Source organism: Peromyscus eremicus, chromosome 1 (genome assembly GCF_949786415.1).
Source record: "Peromyscus eremicus chromosome 1, PerEre_H2_v1, whole genome shotgun sequence".
Lineage (NCBI taxonomy): Eukaryota > Metazoa > Chordata > Mammalia > Rodentia > Cricetidae > Peromyscus > Peromyscus eremicus.
In genome coordinates, this window is record NC_081416.1 from 29774962 (window position 1) to 29790149 (window position 15188).

Below are 15188 nucleotides of genomic sequence, written 5' to 3' on the forward strand. Positions count from 1 at the left end.
TCTTGAATGGCAGCTTTGTTTTGTTGTGTGTTTAGTTTAGTTTTTGCAGCTCCTGATATATTCTAGATATTAACTTCCCATCTGATGTGCACCTGACAAACTCTTTTGTTTTATAGGCTGCCAATCTCCTCTGCTAGTGGTTTCTCTTCTAACTAAATTTTACTTGAAATCTATTTTATCAGAAAATGTGAAATGCTGTACCAACTTTCATTTGCTTGGCAGGTTGAGTTCCAACCTGTGACTCTCAGTTTTTGGATGTCTGCTAGCTATGTGGATTTTTTTTTTAATATGGCAGGTGTGTTGAGTCTTGTTTTTTAATCTGGTGAGTTAGTCTGTACCTTTTACTTGGTGAGTTAAGGCCATTTTCATTTATGTCTCCTATCAAGAAGGGTTTACTATTTCCTATAGTCTTGTTGGTTGTTCTGTTTGGGTGGGTGATTGATCGTTCCTTTCTCTCTCCTCTGTCAGTATTAGAGGTTTGCTGGTGTGCTGTGATAGATATAACTGATTCTTCCCCAGCTCTCCTCTGTCCATATGTTTCTCACATGAAATACATTCTTTCCTGTGTTCGCAAGGATGACACTTTCTTCTTTCTCTGTGTATAATTCCTTTAAGAATTTTTGCAGCACTGGCTTCATTGTCATAAAGTGCCTTAATGTATGCTTGTCATACAGTATTCTTCTATATGCATCAATTTTAAGAGATAGCATTGCTGGGCAAAGCAACTTGGTTGAAACTTATTACCTTTTGGGGCTTTTAAATTTGTTGATGAAAGACCCAGTGGTGTTATTCTGATGTGCCTGCCTCTGTATGTGAGTCAGTGTTTTTCCCTTACAGCTTTGAGTATCACTTCTTTGCTTTGTATTTTAAAAAATTATTATTGTTGTTATTGTATATATGATTGTGTGTGTGTGTGTGTGTGTGTGTGTGTGTGTGTGTGTGTGTGTAGGAGGATTTTTTTGGGGGGTTGGGACTGCCAGCTCCCTAGTAAGCACACAGAGACTTAATATTAATTATAAGTGCTTGTCAATAGCTTATGCTTGTTTTTTTTTTAGCTAGCTCTTAAAATTTAAATTAACTTATTTCTATTAATCTATGTACTGCCCCAAGGCTCGTTTACTTCATCTATGAACTTTCTATGTTACTTCTTCTGTATCTGGCTTACAACTCCTCTGACTCTGCCCTTCTTCCCAGCATTCTCTCTGCTCAAAAAAATTCTGCCTTGCTATCAGATAATCAGCCTTTTATTAACAATGAGAGCAATACATTTTTGCAATTTTCAAAAGGAATATTCAACAGTATTTCCCCTTTTTTTGTCTAAAAAAAAGGAAGATTTTAACTTTAACATAGTAAAATTATGTACAATAGAAGTGGTTATCAAGTAAGAATTACAGTTATAATACTCAGTTCATTTGTATTTGGCAAATTTAGATAAATGTTATATTATTTATCTTATCTTTGTGAGTCTAAAGTTTTATATCTAATTTACCTTTTATGATAACTAAGGAAAACTTTAAGCCTAATTATTTAGACTTTGACTCCCTCAAAGACCCCAGAAGGTTGTAATGTTACCAAATGACAGGGACATCTGGCTGCCTGGACAGTCACTCAAAGTTCTTCTGTAATGTTGGGGCATCCAACTTTGGCCTACAGACCTAGTATGTCTGACAGATGTTTTTGAGAAGCAGGGAATCTCAAAGGACTGTCCTACCTTGTCTTGGCAAAGTTTGGCAGTTGCTTTTTTTGCATTCTGCTGGTCCAATTTGGACAGTATACTGTCAGCAAATGAGGCAAGAACAGTTTCTTTGCCCAAATGGCTAGCTTTTGCCATAAAGAAAACAAACTCCATACAGAATTTCTTCAAAGCCCATTATCTTCTTTTGAAGTAAATTGGTGCTGTCAGGAGCATATGCATCTCACTATCATGAAAAGCCTTAGATTATTAAACATATTAAATGACATATTCTGTAGGTCTTTGAAGTGTTTGAAGACCATCTATCTATCTAAATATAATCTACTTATGACCTTGAAAATGCATGAAACATGACTATAAGTTTGACTATTATAGATGATACCTACATTCTCAAGAGGTGGGGTGAGTAGTTTTTGGTCATTCAATGGTTATGGATATTTGTCATTGTTTAAGGGGGGTTGGTTACAAGTTGTTATTGGTAAAGGTCAGATAAAAGCTCAACAAAGGAGATTAGATTCAGAGATCTTGTTCTGAAAAGAAAAAAGGGGGATAAAGAAATGATAGAATAAAAGGGTAGATTATTGAATCTACTTTTAAACTAAAAAAGCAACTACTAGTCTTAAATATTTTACATTGGTATGGATTTTTGTATATTGATACAAATTTAAGATTATTTTTGTTATACTGTATATATGTTTCTATTCTTGTTTAATGTATTTCTGTATAGGGATACAAATTTAAGGTTATTTTTGTTAGAACATACTCTACATATGTTTCTACTCTTGTTTAAGGTTTTGTACCTATGCAACTCATTTAACAATGTAATGTAAATTTTTAGTCCTTGAAAGTTATTATTAAAAACCATTTAGGATAATAAAAAAATGCAGGTTGGTAGTTAATCACCTATTACAACTCCACTTGTAGTCATGTTAGGTATGTTTTCAAGGTCAAACAAATATATATATATATATATATATATATATATATATATATATATGATAGATAGGTGGTCTTTAAACATTTCAGAGATCTATATAATATGACATTTAGATGTTTTAATAATATAAAGCTTTTTATGACAGTAAGACATGTCTGCTCCTGGCAGTACCAATCTACTTCAGAGAAGATGATAGACATCAAAGAAACTCCATATGGAGTTTGCTTTCTTTGTGGCAAAAGTTAGTCACTGGCAAGAAACTGCCCTTGCCTTAACAGCTGACATTACGTTGTCCAAACTGGACAAGCAGGACACAAAAGAAAGTGACTGCTGAACTTTGCCAAAATGAAGTGGGACAGTCCTTCAAAAATCCTGCTTCACAGAAAATTCTGTCAGATGATCTAGACCTGTAGTCCAAAGATGGATGCCCCAATGTTACAGGGGAACCCAGGGTGACTGTCCAGGCAGCCAGCTATTTCTGTCATTTCTTAGTTTTAGAAGTTGTTTGCTCTGTACTTCCTGTCTACTCAGGTAATATTATGCCCTTCTCAGGTCTCTAATAGAGTTGAAGACTAGACAGTTATAAGTATAGTTTTCCTTGTTGCCAAATTCAGAAAAGAAACTCACAAAAGAGGTGTAAAGTATATAAGGTTGGGAGACATAAAAGGGTGGCTTTGGGTTGGTAATACTAGAGGATAGAAAGTGAATTAAGTACAAAACTTGACTCACCAAGATAGGATTGATAATGGAGTATTTTCTTTAAGTTTGCCAAATGCAAATGGACTGAACATTGTGGCTTTAATTCTTAATTGATAATTGTTCTTATTGTATACAATTTTACTATGTTAGTTAAAAACCTTCCCTTTTTATTTAGACAAAAAGGGGAAAATGTTGTGTGATAGTTTGATTGCATTCTGACAATAAAGTTTGCTTTGAGCCAGAGAGCAAAGCTAGCCACTAGCTGACCAAAATTAACCATAGAGGTTTTGGAGGACTGAGGAAGTAGTAAGGTGGGGCTGAGAGAAGATCTGTCTTTTTGTATGGAGGAACAGAAGAGATAAGTCACTGGTGGCTTCTCTGTCCTCTGACTCAAAGCAAACTTTATCGTCAGAATGTGATCAAAATATCACAAAATGTGTGTGTGTGTGTGTGTGTGTGTGTGTGTGTGTGTGTGTGTGCAAGCATGAACATGCCATGGCAAACATGGTAACCAGCAGAAAACACTGAGTGTTGATCCTCACCTTCTACCTTGTTTGAGACAGGGTCTCTTGTAGCTTGTGACATGTTTTCCAGGTTAACTGGCCTATAAGCTTCTGGGATTCTCCCTGGCTTCACCATAGGAACACCGGAATTACAGATGTGTGCTTCTATATCTAGTTTTGTGTGGGGTCTGGGAATTCAAATTCATGTCTTCATACTTGAATAGAAAGTATTTTATCCACCAAGCCATCTCCCCACTTCTGTTTTATATTGAAAAAAAGATTTATTTTTTAAATTTTTATTTATATGTATGTGTGTATGGGGTTATGTGAGCATGTGTGTGGATGCCCATGGAGGTCAGAAGAGGGTGTGAAATGTATTTTTGACATCATGATTACCACATATTGTGGACTGGTTCTTTGGTCATTTGCGTCTTCAGTTCTAAAGGCCTCTTGTGTCTGGAGTTTTATTTCTTTCTTTAGATTTGGAAAGTTCTCAGCTATAATTTTATTCAACAAATTGTCTAAGCCTTCAGACTATTTCAGCTTGATTTTATACCCTGTGGATTCTTTGGTTTTGTTTCTTGAATATATTTCAGAGTTCTTAGTTTTACTTTGTTAATTTTCTTTCTTTTTGCACAGCTGTGTGTATGATCATCTTGACTTTGACTCCATTCCTAAAATTTGTCCTTCTTGGTCTTGTCTGTTGATGATGTTTTTGGATGTGTGTGTGTTTAATTTTCTTGATTGTTTATTTCATTTTCAGAATGTCTGTTAGCTATTTTTCTTTTTAATTTTAATTTATTTTACTTTTTAATATTTCTTATTTATTGAAAATTTCATATACTTATTCTCTCTTTCTCCCTCTCTCTTTTTTCAAGACAGGGTTTTGTTGTATGATATCTTGTTTGTGTTTCTGACAAGTAAAGCTTGCATGGAGATCAGAGGGTGGAGCTAACCTCTAGTTAACCATAGAGGCCAGGTAGTAGTGGCACACACCTTTAATCCCAGCACTTCGGAGGAAGAAGCAGGAAGATTAGGAGTTCAAGGTCACCCTGTGTTACAGGAGATTGATCCAGTCTAAAAGAGAAATAGAGTTGGGTGGTGATGGTACACACCTCTAATCCCAGCAGTAGGGCAGTAGAGACAGGAATATAGGGCGGGTGGAGACAGGACCTTGTCGCCCATTCAGACTGAGGATTCATAAAGACAGAATTGCCCCCATTCGTAGATTTTGTAGAAGTAAGAAGTCTCTGGTGGCTGGCTGCTCTGCTTCTCTGACCTTTCAGGTTATCACTCCCATATCTGACTCCTGGTTTTTATTGATAAGACTAAATAGATTCATGCTTCAGAGTTTCTCTGTGTAACAGCCCTGACTGTCCTGGAACTCACTCTGCAGACCAGACTGGCCTGGAACTCACAGAGATCCACCTGCCTCTGCCTGCTGAGTGCTAGTGTTAAAGGTGTGTACTACCATGCCCATGCCCGGCTCTTAAAAATACTTTTATAATATATTTAATTGAGTTGGGCATAATAGAATCACCATTATCACCAGCAATCCCAGCACTTACGAAGTGAGGTACAAGGATCTTAGAGTCAAGGTCAGCTGGACAACCTAGCAAGCTACTGATTCAGAAAGGAAATGGTGTCTGCACTGAGCACGTGCAGACTTGATCTTCTAATTTTTCTCTATAGTGTAACAGCTCTTCAGGGGTTGGAAATGTAGTTTAATGGGAGAGTGCTTATCTAGAAAGTCCCAGGCTCAGTTCCCAACTCTGGAAAAAAAAAAAAAGACACAATCACAAAAAAGACCAAACAACAAAAGAAAAATAACAAAAAACCAAAACAAGTGTGGTGTTCCCTTTTTCCTCCAGGTCTGTTGGCCACCAGTGCAGGAGGACTGGGGAATCACCTAATTTGCATTAAGCGGCACACTCCTATCATACAGCTGGATTAGCAGCAGCACAACCCTATCAAAATAGCAAGAGCATGTCACCTAATTCCTTATGGGCAGCAGGGGAAGAGCATTTGCAGGAAACTGTGTCAAGGGTCATCTCAGAGATAAGTCAGGCATCTGGGCCTAGAGACATTGTCTAAATAAGGTTAGGTAGAGAACAGGAAGCCCTCGCTGGGGGGAGGGAGTCCTCCATATTGTGCTGACCTCAGAGAGAGCCGCCAAGCCAGGGTAGATTGCAACCTCTGACCAGCAGGGCCTCCCAATGAACAAGAGGCTGACAACTATTTCTACAGCATCTGCATTACGTTTGGTGTTTTAAGTAAGCTAGCAATGATTTAAAGTGTATGGGAGGATGTGAACACTGCACCATTTAATATGAAGGGCTTGATTTTCATGAGTTGTTTCTTTATATCAAAGGAGGGCCTTAAAACCAACGTCCCAGAATGCTGAGGAACAACTGTTTAGACACACACACACACACACACACACACACACACACACACACTACATTGTGACCAGTGCTTTCCCTTATGACAGGCACTATGCTGAGACTAGGTATACATTAGAAAAGAAAGGTCACAAATTTCTAAGAACTCAGTAGCAGAGACAAGAAAACATGCAAGCAATGCCAAGTTACCCATGATGAGAACAGGGATGATGTGAAGGATGAGACGGAAATGAATTAGGTTTCTGCTCCTTAGGAGCAAAACTACCTTGATGAGGATGAAACACTCCTTTGTTTATTTTTTTGAGACAGGGTCTCATGGAGCTCTTGCTGGCCTCAAACTTCATAAATAGCTGAGGATCTTGAATTACTGATCTTCTTACCTTTACCTCTTAAGTCCTGTGATTATAGATAGGCATGTGCCACCATTGCTGGCTGAGAGATGCTTTTAACACCATTCCTAAATACACAAAATCTTGAGCTCTGTGGAAGTCTTGGATGAGGTACATCTTTATTTGAATATGGAATTCGGGGTAGTCCCAGCACTGACATCAAGGCATGGAAAATCAGGCCCCGGGTTCTCCATGACATGGCTTGCTTCCCTGTTTGTATACTTCACCCACACAAATCACTTCGTTTTCATCGTCAGTGACAAATTTCAACATTCCGATCACTATTACGCTTTGAAAGGAGGATGAAGGTAGCTAATATATTTTCAGTCTGGCAGAGCTAGGGGACAGTAATGAAATGGCATCTAAGTAAAGAGCAGTCCTTAGCTTTAAACCCAAAGGCAGTCAGTAATGTGACCTATGCACTTTGTCATTATGATAGTACATAGCATATAAAATATTAATCCTGCATAGCATTTAATTCATTTCAATCATACTTGTCTGTGATGGTATAATAAATTAACAAGAAGTCTGCCAACAACTACCTATTAACTATCCTTAATTTTTCATGTACTCACGAAACTTGAAAACTGTCTATAAATCAGCAACGCTACTCACGTATTATTTCTGCCACCAACAAAAGAAATGCCACTGTACCAGTTACTGGGTGCTTTTTTATGTAAGACTGACACTAGTGATAGATTTTAAAGCATGCAATTTTTCTCAAAATGTAAGTCATTTTATTAAAAAAAAAATCCCAGAATCAAAGAATGAAGTTTCAAAAGTTATTTATTTTGTCTCCTGGCAGGGTGGAATGGGTAGGAAATAATGAATAGAATTGTGTGACAGTCTGTTAAATTGGAAACTATACCACTGGTATACAAAAGAAATGAAATGCCTTTCCCATGTTCCCTCCCTACCACACACATACACAAATGTACCAAATATGTAAAATGAATGTGACTCTTATTCTTGGATTTGTTTTGATGATGGGGTTTTATGATATAGCATCTTGTAAATAGGAGCAGAGAGCTAATAAAAAAAATTATACAACCAGCCACAGTACCTAGATGGAGAAGGTACATCACCGTGGGCTAGGCCTTTGAAGGTGATACCCAGTCCCTGGTCCCTCCCTTTCTCTCCGCTTTTTGGCTGCCATAATGGAGGCTGAGCTGTTCCACCCAGCTCTCCATGGAATGAGGCTTTTGTCTCTGTCTCCGTCCCTCAAACCCCCAACTTTGAAAGCAAGCAGCCGAGCAGAGGCAGGAGGACTCAGAGAACAACAGCTTGTGCGAAACCCCAAAGGGGTTGTGGTGGATAAAAGAGAAGTTGGAAATAAAGCAGAAACCGGGTTTTCACAAAGGAGAAAACAGCAGTCCCTCACCACCAGGAGAACAATGAAAACGTGTGTGCCCTGGAGACAGCTTTCCTTGGGATCCCAGAGGAGGTGGGAGCAAGAGGCACTTGGCCCTCATGGCTCTTGTGTGTCATAGACACTTTCTTTGTGCGCCTGTCAAATTGATTGGGACATTCTTCAAATGTTATATTCATCATATACACACTCGTGGTTCGAATATGGAAAATACCCCCAGGTGCACATGCTAAGTGCCTGGTCCCCAGCTGCTGTGCTATTTTGGGAGGACGTGGTGATGTTAGGGGGCGGGGCCTAGCAGAAGAAGGGACATCTCTGGAGGCTTATAATGGTCCCCAAACTCTTTCTTCTCTCTGCTTCTTGGCCGCTATGATGGATGCTGACCTGTTCCACCCAGCTCTCCCCACCATCATGGACTGAAGCCTTTAAAACCAAAAGCTAAAATAAATTATTTCTTTCTTGTGTTTTTTTTTTTTTTGTTTGTTTGTTTTTTTTTTTTTTTTGTCTTAGGTGTTTTATCACAGCAGTGAAAAACTTTACTGACAAATGTTCCTTATTTCTTCATCTGTGAGATGAGGCTCATAAAACTATGAGTATTTTAAAACAATAGTTGTACACAGTAAATGCAATCACTGTATTATTATATTTCACACAGACTTAACTGTATGTGAATTTAAGTGTGCTGGGATGCTCACATTAGTCTAAACCTGTAGGAACCGCATGTGAATATTTTTGCCAACTCATGAAGACCATGGAAAACTGTCTTTTAGAGACCATGTGCTTTTCATCTCACATGGTGTATTTAGCATTATCACAGAGACACTGCTGACAGTCTCCAAAATTCTTTATCCTCTGCTCAGTTGAAGGTATCATCTTCTTTAAAAATGAAATATGGGGCGGGGGTGGGAGTCAGACCACATGATATATAGGAACTTAAGTCACTCGGAAGTTTGGTTTGTTGTGTGTCTGTTTCCAAGGAAACATGTTTTGCAGTTCAAATCAGAATGTGGGAAAGGCAGAGCGCTGCCACTGATTTAGATCTCAATGTGGGACCGAGGGTAGCCTTTTACTCCGCGTGGTACATGTGTTACAGCCTTTATTTTCACTGGACGTCAATGTCTGCATGTCTAAAAATGGGGGAAGGTAGGCTCAGCCTTCATAGTCTCTGTGAAATGCTATTTCCCGTGCTAAGAACAAATATTGTCTCATTCCAGTGATGTGAGTTACCTAGAATAGACAGACTCATGGAAACCAAAAGTAGACTAGCGGATGCCATGGGCTTAGAAATGAGTATAGCATTTCTGTTTGAAATAGGTATTAGTCATGTCCATAAAAATATGAATGCACTTAATGTCATTGAACGGAATGACATTACATTTACTTTAAAACTGTAAGATTTATGTTATGTATTTTTTGTCACAGAGAGTGAATTTACCTATACACATACAACTGCTTCCTAGACAGAGCTTTGGAAGCAAGTACATTTTTTTCTGAACCCTATAGTTTAGACTTATGAGTTATTTGTTATTCAAAAGAAACTTGGTGAAGTTTATGAAGGTCAAGCTGTCTTCTCCCTTTATCTTTTGGTTGACATTATATCTACTTTTTTATACTCCTAATGGTACAGCTCAAAACATTCTGGTTACTTCCCATGTCTCTCAAAGGGACCCAAAGTTCCAGTTTCTATACAAGTATCTGGAGCAGTGCTTTTAAAGTGTTACCACAGATGTCTGAAGACCTTGTGATAATCCTTGCTCCACTTGAGGGCAGGGCCCACGAGTCCTACTCAGTTCCAGCAAACTTACAGAGTTTGAATTTTTGTTGTGTTTCATTCTCTCTCTCCCTCCTCCCCCATTTGCTATGGTCTCTCTAAATTGGCCTGGAACGTCTAATCTCCTGCCTCAGGCTCTGCAATGTAGAGAGTGCAGGGCTGGGCCGCCATGCTTGGTTGAGGGGTCACAGGCTGACAGTGACCTGCTGATGCCCAACCCCCCTCCAGCTGACAGGAACTCATTTCATTTTCTCTGTTTCTGTGTGCCCTATTTCAATTCCCTCTGTCCTGATAGAGGAGTTCCTTGGGTTATAGTAGTTGATGACTAGAGGGAGCCAGATTTATAAATGAGAAAGAAAAATACTTTCAAAATATCCTTCTTGTAATACTCACATAGGAATCCAGCAACAAAGGAAGTCCAGCGCCCACCAAGAAAATAAAAATCTCTCCTTCTCTTTCCCCTTTCCTCTTTCTATCTGTATTGGCTTTCTCATCACCGTGACGTGTCTGACACAAGGCACTTAAGAAAGGTTTGTCTACCTGACAGTTCAGAGGGCTCAGGCTATTATGTCAAAGAGGACATGGGTGGAACAGCCTACATCACGGCGACCAGGAAGGAGAGAAGGGTGTGAGAGAAAGAGGAGGAGGAGGAGGAGGAGGAGGAGGAGGAGGAGGAGGAAGAGGAGGAGGAAGAGGAGGAGGAGGAAGAGGAGCAGGAAGAGGAGGGATTCTACAAAAGGGTCTTCTCCTTTTCCCACATTCATTCCAGCTAGTCCCTCAGCCTGTGGGATAGTACTACCCACTTTCACAGAGGGTGTGCACCCCTTTATCCTTTCTGAAGCATCCTTCACGGATGTACTCATGGGGGTGCGTTGCTGGTCCCCTAAGCACTTCTCAGTCTCATCAAGGGCACAGCCAAGATTCCCCACCACTCCCTCTCTCCTCAGCCTGTAGAGTTCAGCCACGGATACTTAGCAACAGTTTCCACGACACCAAAGAGTGCATCCATTTAGTTGAGCTTTGTACATAGATTATTGAGCTGACTTCACTTATTTCTCCTCAAATGCCCTATTAGGACTCCTATTCCATGGGTAAGAAAACCAAGGCCCATACAAGTGACTTCCTCAAAGTCCTGTACCTGGCATGAGAATTTGAAGTCAGTACCATCTGGTTAGAGGCCACATGTGAATTAACTATCACCCTCAGCTCCTCCAGTTTGGTGTTCATATTCCTGGCCCCATTATTGCCGTATAAAGACATTCAGTAAAACACAGCATTATCATTAGTTAAACCCATAGTTTCTCAGTCTTCCAATGACAAAGGAGTAAATGTGGTATCTAAAATCTGGTCTAGTGCTGGCAAGCACCCCAAAAAGTGCTACTGTTATTACTGAGGGAACCAGCCACCTGAGACTGTACCTTCCTAATCACTTCTTAAGGGAACTTAATGAATGTAATTGGAAAAATCTACTTGATTCCCTATAGGATTATGTCATAGAAACCTGAGTGAGAAAGCTGCTAAAATCAATAAACAAGGGAGTGGAGTTGGAAATAGAGAGCCTGGGCCAGACAGAACGCCAGTGTTGTAAGCCAGGAGGAATGTCTTAGAGCAGTTGGGCAACAGATGTGGACTATGTACAGTTCAGGTTCACAGAACACATTTCCCCCTTAAACAGTTGATAATCCAAATTACAGGATGTTATGTGTTTGTCAGTGAACAATGTGTGGGGCTGGTCTGCTTAAAGGGCCTGCATTGCAGGCAGATTTCAGGCCCTGTTAAGAATTTAGTGTGTGGCTAAGATCAAGATGGTACTGGAGCCTTTGCTCAGTCATTCACTTATCACTCATGGAGATAGGCTGAATTTGAAGAGTGAGAAGGGCCCTTTCCCCCTTTCCCTCCCTATTCTCCCCCCTTCTATCTTCTCTCCCCATCCTGGATAGTCTTACTATATAGTCCAGCCTAGCCTTGAACTCAAAATCCTTCGGCCTCAGCCTCCTCAATGTTGAGATTACAGGTCCAGCTTTTCCTACCCTCATCTCTATGTGTAGGATTTTGAGGGGCAGTGATGGCAGACTGTGGCTGGATATTAGAGCTGAAGTCATTTAGTGAGCAGATACCTCGGATGGGAATGTGTGGTACAGCATCAGAACATGGACAGTGAGAAAGAGCAAAGAGAGATGAAGACAAAAAGGTGGAATAGGACCTTATCATGTAACACAATTTCTGTTGGGCACAAGGACCAGTGCTCAGTGTGAACTGGATCGGGAGAAGGGAGGTGGGACACACAACGGGAACTTTCTCCTTGATCCTTCATAGATGACCATAACAATAGTGTGGTTCCCCTTTATTTACAGGGTCACTTTCTGTTTCCATTATCTGTGGTCGACCACAGTCTGAAATTGTAAATGGAAAGTTCCAGAAATAAACAATTTATAAGCTTTCAGTTGTGTGCTCTTTTGGGCAGAGGAATGGAATCTCAGACCTTGACAACTTGTATGTCAATCATACTATAGTTGCCTGTCTGTCAGCCCTACTGCTTATCAGATCCACTGTGTGTTTCCTGTGTGTGTTCAAGAAACCCTTAGCTGGGGCTGGTGAGATGCTCAGTGGGTGAAGCTGCTTGCTGACCAGTCAGGAGATCTGTGTTCAATCCTTAGAATCCACATGGAAGAGAACCCAACACACACACACACACACACACACACACACACACACACACACAGACACACACACAGACACACACACACACACTTCAAAAATAAATAAATAAATGTAAATTAAAAAAAGAAATCCTTATTTTAGAAACGGCCCCAAAGCAGAAGTGTTGAGATTTAAAGAAGGCTGGAGGCATACAACACGGAAGAGCAGGTTACTCTGGCAATATCGCAAGGGGCACAGGAAAACCCAGCCCATCTAGAGCTGGCTACTTACTCCCTGGGGCGTCAGGTATCCGCTGTGATTTTTGGAACCACACCCTGAGGATAAGGGGGTGATGCTATAGTCCTTTAGTCCTGTCACATAGCTGTTCTCTCCACATGTGCCCCCACGGTTCCTCCTCTTGGTAAGTCTCCACTGTGCACCTGAGCTGTGTCTTTGTCTTTCTACCTCCCGCAGCCTCCTTTGGTTCCTGCTCTGGTCCTCAACGTTATCTTCAAGAGAGAAATATCATCAGGATGATGGCATTGAGTGTCTCATTGCAGAGGGTAGGAGGGTGATTCAGAGTATACAGGCTGTGGCTGTCAGGGAGGGGAGGGTGAGGCTGGCTGTAAATCTGTAAGTAAAGCACATTTATTTACTTCTTTTATTTTCTGTGTGTTGTACACATATGTGTGGGCATGTGTGTCATGGAGGGAGTGTGGCGGTCAGAGGACAGCTTGGAGGAGTTGAATCTCTTCTACTTTATGGGGCCTGGGGATGGAACTCAGATTTGAGGTTTGGCAGCCATCTTGACAGCCCTCAATCCCTTTTTAAAGAGGAGGACAGGAGCTCTGGAAAGAAACAAGAAGTCGAAAGGGGCTTAAAACACTGCTTAAGTTCCCAGAAGGCATAGTGACCACACGGTTGCCTAGGTTACTCCCATTTTTGCCATCCATGATAAGGGTACACATTACAGTGGAATGATTTTCTTTTTTTCTTGTGAAATTTTGGTCGATTATTATTATCATGGGTGTGTGTACTCCACAGCACATGTGTGAAGGGTTAGAAGGTAACTCTGTGGAGTCAGCTCTCGCCTTCCCACCTTTGTGGGGTTTCCGGGGATTGAACTCAAATCATCAGGGTTGTGTGGCAAGCACCATCCCACTGGCCCCTGTGTGGCAATCTTCATTTTTCCCTGCTAAGTTTGAAATCCAAATCATCACTGGCTAGCTTAGTAACTGGTGTGCCCCTTGCTTTCCCTACGGTGTATGGACAGTGCTGTGATTATGGTTGCTTAGTGAATTAACAACGAGTTGGGATTAAAATGATTGATTCTTAGAGTAGTGAGAAAGTGTGCAACCGCTTTGAAAGGGACAAAAATCAACTCAGAACCCACAGGTGGGAAATGGCTTTGTGCTAGTAAAGCCGTTTATTTACAAAGAGATGTTTCTTCTTAAAAGTGGAAACTAGGGGGCTGGAGAGATGGCTCAGAGGTTAAGAGCACTGGCTGCTCTTCCAGAGGTCCTGAGTTCAATTCCCAGCAACCACATGGTGGCTCACAACCATCTGTAATGAGATCTGGTGCCCTCTTCTGACCTGCAGAAATACATGCTGTATACATAATAAATAAATAAATCTAAAAAAAAAAAAGTGGAAACTAGATGATAATTGTAGTGCCATGTATGGCTAGTACTAGAGATAAGGAGCAGTTAACAAGTTTGCCAGTCACCATCACGTATATAGCGATTTATGTTTGTTTAAAATGAGACCACGTTTCGTTCATTACAGCTCCCTCATAAAACAACAAGGTCTGCTCTTTACTTACACAAGCACGCAGTGAATAATAGTCTTGAAATTCCCCGTCAAAGATGCAAGTCAGGCCAACACCAAGATGAGTGTGCTTCTCAAGGAAACCGCAGGAGAGACTCCTCACACATGGAACAGCAGTTCTGATAAAATGACTGGCATACCTAAGCAACCAGGCGATGAATCAAAGAGGCTCAGTAGAAATTCAAAGAAATGCTTGAATGGGAAGTTTCCATAATAACCAAAAATACACACACCAGCTATTCTGATTCCCGAGGCACTTCTAATAGTGGGGCTAGCCACTTAAGGCCACACACTTCTCAACCTCAGCTACAAAGATTCTAGACTTAGTGTCTAACCCATCCCCCGCCCCCACCACACCTGACTAAGGTTTTGACTTATTGGGATGCAGCCTGGACCTTGGGATTTTTTTCAAGTCCTCAAGTGATGAGAAGCAGCAGCCAAGGCCATGGCCCATAAACTTCTGTAGCTTTATAGGTTTGGCAACAGCCCCATGACCTCTGACAATTTCCTTTTAAGTAAGTGCAATGATTCCATTTTAGGTAGCTGGCGAATGGTAGGTAATAACTCTTCAGAAAGCGCATACCGAAACCTGGATCTTTCTTGGATGAATGGAGTGAGAATTTCTGAGTGGACTTTCAGCATAAATACTTTTTACGTTTATTGTGGCAGTTTTAATGTACAGCCAGAGTTGCAAGGCCCTGCTTTGTGGGTATTTAGACCCTGACACGTGATATTGATTCTATATTAGATGTGTCAGTCTGTGCGCTATCGTCAATAACATAATACCATAAACCAGATGAGCTATAGAATGAAGAGATTCACCTTGCTTCATAGTTCTGTAAGTTCAGGCCAAGGCGTCACATGTGATGATGGTCTTCAACCTCAGAATCCTGAAGTGTCCAGGCCATCACAAGGTAAGAGATGATATGCTTACGTACATGTCTCCTCTGTCTTCCTT

General features: G+C 40.7%; 1 long non-coding RNA gene across 1 annotated transcript; it reads left to right on the forward strand.

Annotated features, from left to right (window-relative positions):
• Positions 1 to 8990: 8990 nt before the first annotated feature.
• LOC131896589 (uncharacterized) lies at positions 8991 to 14475 on the forward strand. Its single transcript, XR_009375467.1, has 2 exons — positions 8991 to 9135; positions 14189 to 14475. It is a non-coding gene; the product is annotated as an uncharacterized LOC131896589 (long non-coding RNA).
• Positions 14476 to 15188: the final 713 nt, after the last annotated feature.